The sequence below is a fragment of the Parasteatoda tepidariorum genome, chromosome 1, assembly GCF_982258835.1.
Source record: "Parasteatoda tepidariorum strain Cologne lab strain chromosome 1, Ptep-v5.0, whole genome shotgun sequence".
In the NCBI taxonomy this organism is placed as follows: domain Eukaryota; kingdom Metazoa; phylum Arthropoda; class Arachnida; order Araneae; family Theridiidae; genus Parasteatoda; species Parasteatoda tepidariorum.
Window position 1 is genome coordinate 73,621,678 of NC_141755.1, and position 14,353 is coordinate 73,636,030.

Genomic DNA, 14,353 nt, shown 5'->3' on the forward strand with positions numbered 1-14,353 from the left:
AACTGTTATGTAATAAGGACGGATTTTCAGTAAACTGTTCCATAATAACGGAAAAATTACCAAACGAATGGTTTAAATACCGTATATTTTAGTTTTTATTAGCCAGAATTATGTCATGTTTTTTTTTATTTTATCAGAAATGTCATTACCATACAGTACGGTAGTGAGCGCGTATTTTAATATCAGTTAGCTTATGAGAATGTTCAGGAGTTTTGTCACTTTCTTTACTAATTTAGGAAAAAAAAGCAAATTCTTATTTACCATGCTTGGAAGCTTTTCTTTCTGACATGCATAAAGAAAATTATTTCTCGAAATGTCTTTCTGAGATGCATAAAGACATTTCGAGAAATAATTTTGAGAAAATTAAGCTCTTTATGGGTTTTGATGAGCATAAAAATTGTTTTTATTAACTTTCTGTGTATTTACTTGATTCGTAACATGTGAAACCGGAATGTATTCTCGTAATATGTAATATACATATTCAAAATTCCTCTGTACTATTTCTTCGCGTGCTTTGCAAAATTTTTTGTCGCATTTTGCCCAAGTTCAGAAGCGGAAATTAAATTTAAAAAAATTTAAATTATGTGAAAGCCATTCATGTAAAACTGAAAATATAAACTTTTTCACAGCAAGTCATTATCCTCATTTTTTTAATAATTCATATAATTCAATATTCAGATTTTTCCAATTACAAATTTTGAACCACACAAAAAATGAAAGCATGCTTTTGTTTGTTAAGATAAATAATCTTACATTCTTGTGTGCATTTTTTGTGCATTTTTTTAGACGTCAAGATAACGAGAGAAAAGCAACTTTTTCAACAAAAATGTAAGATTTTATTTATTTATTTTATCGTTGCCTTAATGTTAAGGTATATCTTCACTTTTATCTGCAATAAACAAGCAAATATAGTTTTATACGATACGCATTCAATGAATTACAAGTACGCAATGCAATATTTAAGCAAATCACAAGATTATAAATTAATATATTTTATACGGCATTTTACTTTTACAAATTGTGTCTATTATGTATTTTGGTAAATATTCTACGAATGCACCGTCAGTATTGAGAACAAGTACAATTTAACCAAATAATTTTTGGATGCTTAACTTCGTAAAAAATTATTTCATTAACACGAATCTTATTTTTAATGTGCGTAATTTGATAATTAATTTCTCATTAAAAATATTCTAAGATACTTTTTCAAGTATGTGATTCAATAATATTTTATTTTACTGAAACATATTTTGTGTACTAGAATGATATGCATATTATACTATATTTATTCATTTAAAATAACCACAAACAAACAAATTAACCACAAATAAATGAATATAAAGCTAGTAAAAAGCTGTCATTGTGGTGAAAAACAAAATTTAGTAAAATTGAAAAAAAAAATTCTAAGTATCCCGAAATGTACCTAAAGTTCCCTTTTTTTTAGGGGATAACAAAGAAGTTAATTTAAAATTTTTTTAAATAATATAAATCAAATTTTAGTTTTCGAGTTAAAGAAAATTTGCAGAATTTAGAGTACACGGGGAAAAAATTCTGTTAAAATTACTGTTCTGTATAACAATAACATTTCTGATATAAAAAAAAATTAAAAATCAAAAAATAAATAAATAAAAGATAATTCTAGTTTAAAAATGAATCGAAATATGCGGTTTTTAAAGTATTTATATTTTTCCGTTAATTACATGAAATTCTGACTTTATTTTCAATTATTTGAAATTTGATAATTAATTTCTCTTTAAAAATATTCTGAGATAGCTTTTTTAAGTATGCGATTCAATAATATTTTATTTCACTAACACATATTATTTTTTGTATTAAAATGATATATTATACGATATATGTGCATTTAAAATAACATAAATTGTCTCCAATTGTTTTATGACTTTTTTTGTTGAAACAAACAGTTATGAAGTTATCACAACGGATTCTTCTTTGCTGAAATGACAAAAGGGTGGAGTTGCATATGAGCTCCGCCCAGTTGCTATGGAAACACATCCACCCACGCGCTTGAAATAGGTAAACAATGGAGACATTGTATGTGGAATATATTATGTGATCGAGGTATAAAAAAATAAATCGCTTCCATAATACAACTGTCACGTTTGCTTTCCGTAAATTTGACATATTGGATGTGTCATTTCTGCCACAAAATGAACAATTTATTGCAGCAATTTATATATAAGTTCTCGAGAAATATAATTTATTGATTGAGTATGTAATGTATGAATTATGCTTTTCGTCTCTGAATAAATTTTAAAATGTTGAGAGACATTATTCTTTCGAAGGGAGGGATTTGTGAATTTTTAGAATTTTCATATTGCTTCACTTCCTTCGAAATTATGACCCGACTGGAGATTTCAGAAAAAATTATTTGTTATTTTCTTAAAAATTTAAAAAAGTTGAGTTTAATTTTATCACATTTATTTTCAACTAAAAAAGATAATATTGATTAGAAAATCTTAAATAATTGAAGGTTAATGAATAAGGCAATATACGAGATTAATGTTGTTAAATAAATAGAACGCGAGAATGGAAGTTAATACTGATAAAATAATATTTAGATTAAAATTTTGCATAAGAAATATTGCATAAGAACAGAATTTACACAACTTAAAAACAATTATTTTTACAATAATTAACTGCCATGTATTCTCGAGTAAATTTGAAACCGTAAAAGTACTTTTAAACAGTCTCGAGTACTTTTAAACAGTAATTTTAAAGTATTCTAATGTATTTCAGTTTAGTAAAAAATTAAAACAAAAAAATTAGGCGAACTAATTGACAAAATGCTTATATTAAAAACAATGCTTTAGTTGAATACTTTATTATGAGTAATATTTCATACATCAAAATACAATTGCTTTAAATAAATTATCTTACAGCAATAATGCATAAATTGTATAATAAATGAAATTTTGTCTTAATAACGTTCATATTTTATTTTGCTAACTCAATTCAAACTAGTTTCTTTACTTTATTAAAATTAGTTACTTTACCTTTTTCTTTGCTTTATCAAAATTAGTTGCTTTAACTTTAATTTCGTTATTTAAATAAAATTACTTTAGTTTCAATTCCTTGACGTTATTAAAATTATAGTACAGTTTCCTTACTTCAATAAAACTACTTACTTTACCTGAATTACTTTATTTTTATTGCAGTACTTAACTTTAATACTAAACTTTTAATTATAACCATAGCTAATAATGACAAAAAAAGATAACTTTGCGAAAAACTATTCTATAAATAATTTATTTCCAAACCATTTTCTAATTTTTGACTGGAAACTTTTATTTCGTTTAAAAAAATTTTTACCAAAATGTAATTTTAATAAACGAGCAATTTAACACCAATAGTGTAACTTGAAGGAAATAAGAATAGATTATTTCCGTGCTTTGACTTTCATTTTGTTTAAAATATGGCGTCCTCACTCAAATTTTTCTAATTTTAATAGTTAAGAATTGTGAGAATTTAAAGTTAAACAAATGAAATTTAGCTTAAAAGTTCTTCACTTCTACTTTTTAAGTAATTATTTTTGTACTATTTATACAGAATTTTGAAATCTACTTATATTATTTAAAAGTTGCTTTTTGTATTCTTTCTTAACAGTATTATTTGTTACGCTATTTGTAGTTGTGGATGTAACATTTGTTTTCTAATTGTAATTATAAATAATATTTCATTTTTTTCATTTAATTATGTTTGTAAAATTTAATTATAATATGACATTTTAATTGCGATGGTAAAACTAGTTACAACTATATTTTTTTGCGTAAATCAATGAACGTTTTGTTTTAAATTCTAAATTAAATTCCTTAAATTTATTTTTCTTTCTAATTGTAAACTTGTTTAAATATTACGTTTTATATACCTTAGAAATTATTAATATTATTTAGAGTAGACTTTATTATGAACTTTTTAGCATTTGATATTTCTTTTTTGAAAAAGAGTTGTTTCCATTGAAATATGAATTGTCCATTGATATATAAATTAATCGTTATCATTAATGTAATCATTAATTTTATTTAAATTCGATTTCACTTTTAAAAATATTGAAACTCCTTTTTACAAAAATAGTTTCTTCCATTTTATTTACATTATTTAAGCAAAAATAAAATTATTTTTAAAATAATAGCCTGAAAACATTTTTCAGTTTTGATGAAATTTAAATTTTTCCAAAAAATATTTTCATTTTTTGAACAGAACAGAACGGAACAAAATATTCTAATATTATGAATATTGCAATTTTTATATTCTAATATTATGATCATTATATTAGTCATATTAGAATAATTTTAATATAGCTATTATAACTATTATAATATTATGATTATTATATTAGTAATATTAGAATAATTTTAATATAATTATTATAACTATTATAATACTATGATTATTATATTAGAATAATTTTAATATAATTATTTTAACTATTATAATTGTTCTAATATTATGATTATTGTAATTATTCTAATATTAAAAGAATATTCTAATACTATGAGCCACTCAAAATGAATATTACAACATTCCAGACCAACTAAAACGTATTTTATAATATTTTGAACTTAACATAATTAAACTTTTTAAAATTATTTTCTAAAACAATCACCAACTTATATATTACGAACTTATTTTATTTTAAACTAAATTGCTCCCAAATATATGCTTTGCATAAATGCGTTAGATAATCTTTTAAAAAAGTTATTTCAGTTTGCAGAACGTAAAAAAATCTCATTCGAAATTTGAATGAAGACAGTCCTCTCACTAACAATTCATAATTTATTATCCAACCATATGTTTTCACTTAAATCCACAAACAGCAGTTTCTGGCTTATTACAGTGATTAGTATCCACTTCTACACGATGTTAAGTGATTATAAATCGTTCTTTCACACGATTCCTTATTATTTTTTACACCATCTGTGTTTTATTTCCATCTTCCCCCACCTGTAATTTTATTCGTTTCGCGTAATGATAGCTTTTTCTGTAATTGACTCCCATCATAATATATCATGTTTTCTTTTATATTTTCGAATACAATCAACGTTACTGCCTGACGTAGATCGAACTTCTGGAACGCGTATTGATAAATGGCAATATTTTTACACTGAAAAAAAAAAGTATGGTCAAAACTACCCGAATAGAGTAAAATTTAAAGTGTTTCTGGCTCTATGGGAACACTGAAACGCTTGATAAATTTTACAGAAGTGATTTGGTAATGATTTTATTTTATTTTATAACCGTCGTTGAACAGCAGACCTAATTTTTGGGTTTACTGCTACTAATGTTCAACTCCATAGCCTTGTAATTTTGAGCCCAATCCAGAAGACAAGGAAACTCCTGCATCAGGTATTGGAAGAAATTTGTCATCGTGGAGGACTTATAGATGGAAATAACTCGCGTTTTCGTTACTTGGAGAGGAAGACCACAAGAACCTTCCACAGTTAGTATTTATATCTTATGTCAGTCGCTGAACAGCCGACCCGATTTTTTTGGTTTTGCGACTGCAAATGCTCAACTTCGTGGCCTTGTAATTCTGAATCCAATCCAGAAGACAAGGTAACTCCTGGATCAAATATTGGGAGAAATTTGCCTTCGTGGACTCTTTGATGGAACAACCCCCCTCCCCATTTGCGTTATATGGAAAGAAAAACCCCAAAAGCCTCCTACGGTTAGCCAAGGGTACTCTAACCCATGATCCGTCTTTCACTGTGGATCTTTCGCGTCAGCACCGGATGCGGAATTCGTATCGACCAGCCATCACCAGGATCGAACCCGGTTCACCTCATTGGAAGGGGAACGCTCTATCCCCTGAGCCATTGAGGCTCTGGTAATAATTTTAGTAAAATTAACAATAGACTATAGCTTTATAATACGTGATAAAATTACCACAATGCTCAATTTAAATTTAAAAAGTAAATTTATGCTAAAAAGTAAATTTAACCAAATAAATTACCATTTATTTGGTTAAATTTACTTTTTTGCATTGTATTTCTTACTAAATGAGTAGTAATAAGAACTATAAATTTGAAAACCAGAATTTCACAGTTACGATATAAACAGAAAAAATAACAATTGAATGGTTTAAGTACCGTATATTTTGGTTTTTAATATCAGTGTTATGGTTTTCTTATGCCAGAAATTTCATTACTATACGAAACCAAAAGATTTTACCAAAAAATTTCTTCAGTGCGCCACTGTCATTTGTGTGGTGCGTGGCGATTTTCTGATTTTTAATTTTGTCATGTCATCTAGCTGCGAAAAATTCATATCCTTGCTGACATTTGGGTAGAATTCAGCTAAATTTTAGCAATTACGATGGCTCACTTAAGCCAATCAGGAGCCTGTATTTTTGTAAAATATCATATTTTGCGATATGTAAAAATACAGGCTTTTGATTGGCCAAATTTGTCCATCAATTGATGGCCGAATTTGATTGGACAAATTTGATCAATTTTCCATTAATTGATGGAAAATTGATGGCCATTTTTGATTGGCCAAATTTGCAAAAATTCAGCTGAATTCCGCACTAGAAAGCCATGGATTTACGAAACATAGATTTCTTGTGTTCATACGATAGATTAATGAAGAAGTTAACATAAAACAGGCGGATTTTACACTATATTGATATCTTGTTTAAAAAAAGTTCATTAAAGAAGGAAACCTAAAATAAACTTTTAATTTGATTTGGAGATTCCTTCTGATGTGGGGTCCGGGGCAACTGCCCCTGCTTTTGTCAGGCTCTGAAACGGTAATCTTTATTCCATTCTAATTGGTCTTTGATTCTAAGCAACTCACTATGCAGCTCATTTGCAAACTCAAAGTTATTGGTGCAAAGTTTGGCGAATTAATTTCATAGCTTCAGTTGAGTAGTAACACAAGCTCTAAATGCATTCTTATTGTTTAGCATGGTTTGCGGCGAGGTAGTTTGAAATCAAATTCGCATTTCATAGTAATAATATTCTGGCCATTTCATTCTGACAAAATAATTTTTTTAAATTTTTTAAATATTTTTTGGAGATTACCATGAATTTTTTAAGCAGGTAAGATGTGTAAGCAGGCAGGCATGCAAGATTCTAAAAAACGAAGAAGAAAAAATACTCTAGTAAAAGATTCTGATGTCAAAATTTGCCACGTTACTTACTACGAATTTCCTCTTTACGATTTAATATTTTCAGCCAAAACAGCTTGTTTTCAATAAAGAATCAAAATTAATAATATATGTCTTTAGTCAACGACATTTTTAATAGTAAAAATTTTAAGAATATGGAAATTGATTGTTTCTAATGTACAGAGCAAAAAATATATATAAAGAAGATTTTCACTTAATAAGTTGAAATGTAATGGTTTTAAAGTCTTACCTTCAATACATTAATTCTTTTGTGCAAACAATCGATTCAAAATTAAACACTAAAAAGTACTTTCTCTAATTTTAGTTTAACTTTTTTAAGATTACTTCATATTTTTGTCTTTTAAAATGTACAGTGATAAATATTGTCCAAATAATTCAGTTATAAGAGGGGTCGGAAGTTGGATCTATTTAAAGATAAATTTAATTTTGGTATATTTAGTTAGATATCTACAATTTACTAAATGGTATAATGGTAGCCATATTTAAGCAAATCACAGAACTTACAGTCATTTATTGAAAGATAATTTCATGTAAAATAAAACTTACGATTATTCATTATTTAATGACATTTAATTTAATATTAGTCGAAAAAATGTGAACTGTTACATTTTGAAAGCATTTTAAAGTGAGCAACTCTTAACTACAAAATCCAAATTTTGAACAGAACTGGTTTAATAGGCTATAATCCACCGATTTTATTTAAATTTTAGGTTTTGCTATTTATAACTACATTGCTTAAAATGATATAAAATTGTGTATAAGTTACAATCCATAAAAACTTTTAGCAGTTATTCAATTACTCTATCATATTTATTCCTTGTATGAAATTTTCTATGAATAATCGAGTGTTTATTACTGTGTGCTAAAGTCTTTTGATTCACTTAAGTAATGCAGGAAATATGACGGAAATGTTTGAAATTTACGTATAATACTGTGCTAACATCCGACCTTCATCTTTGTGTATAAACTATTTGGAATTTCATTAAAAACAATAATTGAAATCACAAACGGCAAAATTTTATTAAAAAGCCTGTCGGACTTCTATTTAACGAACTTTCATTTTGCGAATTTCTCTATTTTGTGAATTTTTTCGAGGAACCAAGAACATTTTGGAAATTTCTTTTTAAAATAACTTCCAAATAGTGAATTTTCTATTTAACGAACTTTTCTTTGAGATCGACTTTCCCTATTTCCCAAAATATTTCAGAACATATTAAACTTGTTAACGCATTTTATGGGGAAAATTACCTTGAATTGATTTTTGAAGACACTTAACTTTTAGAGAAAGCAGTGAAATCCCTTTCCCTTTTTGTTTGCATTTCAAACGAAAATCAAACGTTTGAATTTTCAAACTTCAGCAAAATTTACTCAAACTTCAAACAAAATTAACAGATTTTATCCGTAGCAATTAAACTTATGAACGCATGTGGTAATGTATGTTTAAAATTACTTCTTTAATAAATGCAGCTATAATTTTATCCATAAATTTAGTTTTTTTTAGTTGAAAATGTAGCTAGCATGATAGTGTAACACTGGATGATGTTTTGCTCTATTCTTGCTTTTCATGCAGATTTCTTTCATGGTTAAGATTTATAAAATAAATAGTGGATACTAGTTTACAAGATAAAGGTGTATCAATTGCTATTTTAATTATGTCTAGTGTTTATGAATTTAAAACCTGTTTAGTGTCGTTTAAGTAGTTCAAAAGATGACTTTCTATTTAATGAATTTTCCATATAACGAAGCTATTATCGGGATATAGCGACTTCGTTAAATAGAGGTCTGACTGCACTTGTATCATTGTTACGATGGTACATCTTCATTAGCAGGATAAATACTGGGAGGGTAAAAACACAGATGAATTAATTTTATATGAATATGAAGAGATGAATAGGAAAAACATCTCAGTTTTAATCATCCCTTTAACCTACTGTTGGATGTGCATGAATAAGAAGATGATTAAGTGAATATGAAGATGATTAAATGGATATGACGAGATGAATGGTAAAAACCTCTTGATATTCTATCCGACTTATGAAGGTGTATCATTGTAATTGAAATGATTATAGGTTTTTAATATCATTGTAATTGAAATGATTATAGGTTTTTAATAAAATTTTAAACGTTGTTTTTAATAATGTTTAATTTCATCACAAATAATTACTCTCCTGATTTTATATTATGGCGATATTTCTCAGACCCCAAATTTTTAAGTTTGCAAATCGGAATTCTTTGAAAAAGTAAGTATGTTTATTCAAAGAAATTACGGTATTGGTTCAATTTTGCATTTTAAAATATTATGCATAAAAATTATTTAGAATATTTAAATTAGACACTTAAACCAATAAGACTTTTTTCATATACTTCGGCATTTCATTTTAAGCAACATTAAAAATAATACACACGGAAAAAAATTTCTGGTAAAGTTACAGTACTACATGGTAATAACCTTTCTAAAAAAATTCTGTTTAACAAAACCAAAATGTAATGTATTTGAACCATTCGTTTGGTAATTTATCCGTTCATTGGTAACGGTTTACTTAAATTCTGGTTTCCAAAATTATAGTTCTTATTACCACGCATTTAGTAAAAAACACAAAACTAAATAAATGGTTTAAAATTATCCAAATAATTGGTTTTTATGCCATTCTCTAAGGTATCATGCTAAAATTACCAAATTTTGATAGTTTTGACCATATTTTTTTTCTCAGCTCAAAAATAATTTCGATATTTATTTATTTAATTATTTATTTATTATGTGTTCTAATGGAGCACACATTTAAAATGTAAAACTCAAGTTTTGACGTAATCAAAGCGTCAATATATTATCGCCAATACGGTAAAAAATACACTGTTAGAAATTTCTAGGTATGGAACCAATTGCTGCTACCTTAATATATTGCAAATTTGAACCATATTACAGTATTTTTTTATTTTTTTAAATGACACAAATATTCAATTTGGATAGATGTTTGTACCAAATTATGTTTCAGGGTACCACCATGGGGATTTAATGCTGTATTAATCTTTCTGAGAGTACACTAAAAAAAATTCCGAATAAAATTACAGTAAAAAGTACTGACACCCTGAGTATATATATCCCAAAAATCTATTTTATTGTAAAATGAACCTTAATCCATTAACCTTAAAACTTTTTACAGTAATTTTTCCAGTAATATTTATTTAACTGCAGTGATACTGAGATTTTACAGTAAATTATTATTGACACTCAAGCTGCCAGTATTTTTTACAGAAATCTTATCCGGTATTTCTTACAGTGTACATACTCATGGACTTTATATCTTCCATAAGAAACTTGCAATTTATAAATACTATATCTATTCTTGCGTAAAGATTTATTTTTTTTTGCTAGGAATTTCATTAAGCTCAATTAATAAAGTAATAAATTTGCGCAAATTGAAAGCACGTTATTAGCCCTTTTTTAACTTATAAGAAATAAACAGCTTAATTTCAAAGAATGAGAGCAAATTTCAGCACCACATAACCAAAGTATTTTTGTCATTGCTAAATTGAAGCTGAGATATTTAAAATCAGATTCTTTACATTCCGAACTCAAGTTTTGTATATTTTAAAACCATTCTGGTATATTTCTTTAAATAATTACGGAAAATGAGAGTGCTTTTTCGATAAGCTCTCTTTGCTTGTAAGGGGTAATAGATTGTATTTTATGATTTAATCGATCTTTCTCAAAACCTTTGTTTTACTTATGTCTGGCATTCTTGTACACTGCGTTTAAAAAATCTTAGGCGAAATTTGCAAAAAAGAAACTCAAACCGTGCTTCTTGTTCGAAATAAATTCATAAAAATATAAGAAAGTCATTATACACTCATTTAATTAACGTTTTATGTATTTAATAAGCTTTTGAGATTTTGAAAAATTACTGGGTAAAATTTAAATTTAGTGTTAATTGATCTCTAGCACCAGTTTTCCAAATGTTAGGAGTTATAAAAAAAAGACAAAATAACACTCATTATTTTATTCTTATAGATGCATTTATCAAGTAATGCGTCAAAAAACAGAAAAAGAAACGGAAGTTAAATAAACCTCATGCGCTAATTTAGTGCAATAATTCAGGGATTATACAATGAATATTATTGTAAAAATTAAGGTAAGCCAAACTGTTTCTTTCGTGAAATATTTTACCGTAATTTGATCCGGGATTCTTTATAGTGTATAACTCACTATCAGGTTTGAGCAGAAGTTTCTTGAATATAAGTGCATCAGAAAAAAATAAAAATAAAAATTTGAAAATAAATAAATAAATAAATGTAAAACTAGTAAAAAGCTGTCATTGTGGTGAAAAATGAAAAACAAAATTTATTAAAATTTAAAAAAAAGTTGTTAGTATCTCAAAATGTACCTAAAGTTACCTTTTTTTGTGGGGGATGACAAAGACGTTGATTTTAAATTTTTTTTCATATTATAAATGTAAAACGAATTCTGGTTTTCAAGTTAAACACAATTTGCAGAACAATTTATCATGACTTTGATAAATAAAATGAGAAAAAATAAATAAACGATAAGCTGTCTTCAAAGTTTAAGCACAAGAGCTAAAATGACAACATTTAGCAATCTTAAAATAACCTTACTTGGATATTGACCCCCCCCCCCGCCTCTTATTCTTAATAGCATCGAATCTATATTTTTTTATTGAATTAATAAGCTAATATGTTTCTCTAAAAAAGAATATCGTGCTTTCCTTATAATCTATTAAAGTTCGTCAACAATGCGAAATTGCATACCATTTCTATATACTTGTCGGACAAAAAGGCCACAAGCGTTCTCAATCGGATTTAGGTCTGGACTCAGAGTGGCCAATCTAGTACCTGAATATTTTGCTGAGAAAGCCAATTTTTTATAGAGCGTGAACAATGTCTGATTAAAATATGCAATTAGTTTCTCCCTGGAAGTCCTGAAAAGCTCGTTCCTCGCTTTAAAAGTTCCTCGCTTTAATAAAATTATTAATATGATTTATTTTCTCTTGGTGATATTTATTTTGCACTTAGTGTGGTTTATTTTGAATTTTTAAAATTTATAAACACAGAGCTTTTTTTTCTGATATCAAATAATTTCTCACCAAACCATTTAGGTTTCTTACCAGATTAAAAACTTTATTCGCTTCAAAAATATATAATTAGGAAATAATAATCGAACAGTTTCAAGCACTCCAGAAATAGGCACCCATTTTCAAGACTCGCCAGACGGGAATGAGAACAAACAAGCGTTATTTTTATGTATAAAATGTTTCATATTTCGAATCACTTTTTCTTCTCATTCACATCTGGAAAGTCTGAAAATAGGCTTCTAATTTTTTGGAGTGCTGGAAACATGTCGACTGTCATTTCCTATTTATATATTTTAATGTGAATGAAGTTTTTAATCAGGTTCAGTTTCTTTGGATGATTTATTTAATTTATAATTCCATTTTTTCTCTTGAATGAAGGAATACAGATTGAATTTTTGAGGAGACACGCTGGATTGCTTTAAACATCACTATCATAATTAAAATAGTTTCCATATTTCACGATTAGCTTATATTTCCAATCAATTGAATTAAATCTGTCGATATAAGATGCTTTTTAATTACAAATATTCCTTTTAAACTTTACGACATTCGAAAAAAAACTCTTTTTTTCCTATTACGTTATATTTTGAATTTAGTTATTCGAGCTGATAAAAATTAGAAAGTAATTCTAGTTGATACATAACTTTTTTTTCTAACACTAACTTCAGTTATTTTATTTTATTTTAAAACCGTCGTTGAACAGCCAACCCAATTTTATGGGTTTACAACTACTAATGTTCAACTCCGTTGCCTTGTAATTTTGAACCCAATCCAGAAGACAAAGGAACTCCTGAATCAAGTATTGGGATAAATTTGCCTTCGTGGAGGACTTTTTGATGGAGCTAACCCGCATTTGCGTTACATGGAGAGGAAGACCACGAGAACCTTCCACGGTTGGCCTAACGGCAAGGGAACTCTAACACATGATCCCTCTACTACTGAGGATATTTTAAGTCAGCAGTGTGGTCGGTGTAAGCCAGATGTGGAATTCATATCGACCAGCCATCACCGGGATCGAACCCCGGTTCACCTCATTGGAAGGCGAACGCTCTATCCCCTGAGCCATCGCGGCTCTGACTTCAGTTATTACTTGTATTATAAAGCTTCATTCTCCTCAAAAATATACAAATTGTAAATAACAGTCGACATGGTTTAAGCGCTCGAAAATAGGCGCCCATTTTTAGCACTTGCCAGACGTGAATGAGAAGAGGCAAAAGTAATTTAACATATGAAACGTGAAGTTGCCATCGAAAAAAATGGAAAAATAAAGTTGAGAAAGAAAAGAAGAAGAAGAAGAAGGGGAAAAAAAAGAAAAAAAACAGTAAGCGAGATAGAAAAAAGATGAAAAACAGACCAGGAAAAACCACAGTGGCTGATCGGGGCAAATCAGGACAAAATGCATTTCCACGTACTAGTGAGGAATTGATGTCTTTAACAAGGGACTCTCAGCCACTGAGGTTTTTCGTGTTCTGTTTATCATCTTCTTTCTCTCTCGGCTGCTGTGGTTTTTCTAGTTTTGTTTCTCGCCTCTATTTTTCCATTTTTAGTTGGCAACTTTACGTTTTATATTTCAAATTAATTTTGTTCCTTCTCAATCACGTCTGGCAAGTCTTTCAAATGGGCGCCTATTTTTGGGCGCTTGAAACATGTCCAATGTCGACAATGTGAAACATATCGACAGTAATTTCCAATTTGTATATTTTAGAAACAAATTCAGATTTTAATATCTTACCTCTTCAGTTTTTTAGGATTATTTATTTAATACTAACTTACACTACATATATTATATTTAGCTGCAAGCTGAAGTTAGATATATAATACTTGAAGCTATAAACATTTTTCTCATTCATAAACTCAATTTCATTGCATTTAACTAAATAGAATTTGAAATAAGTAAGCATCGTAGAAGTAGAGCTGGCAGACGACTTTCAAACTTTGCTAAAAAGAATTCCAAAGTGTTGAAAACTATTTACGCGGGCATTCGAGAATTCTTCCTGTCTTCTTTCTTTTCCCATCAGGTATTATCGAAAAATAAATCTTTTCTAGAGCGAAGTCAATACTGCAGAATGTGTAGTGGAGGATTTTAAAATTTGTTAGAACGCATTGCAGTTTGACAATT

General features: G+C 27.8%; 1 protein-coding gene across 1 annotated transcript in view; it reads right to left on the reverse strand.

Annotated features, from left to right (window-relative positions):
- Positions 1-14,353, reverse strand: part of LOC107447255 (protein lin-28 homolog) — a 75,647-nt gene that overhangs the window by 4,698 nt on the left and 56,596 nt on the right. The window lies entirely within an intron of this gene.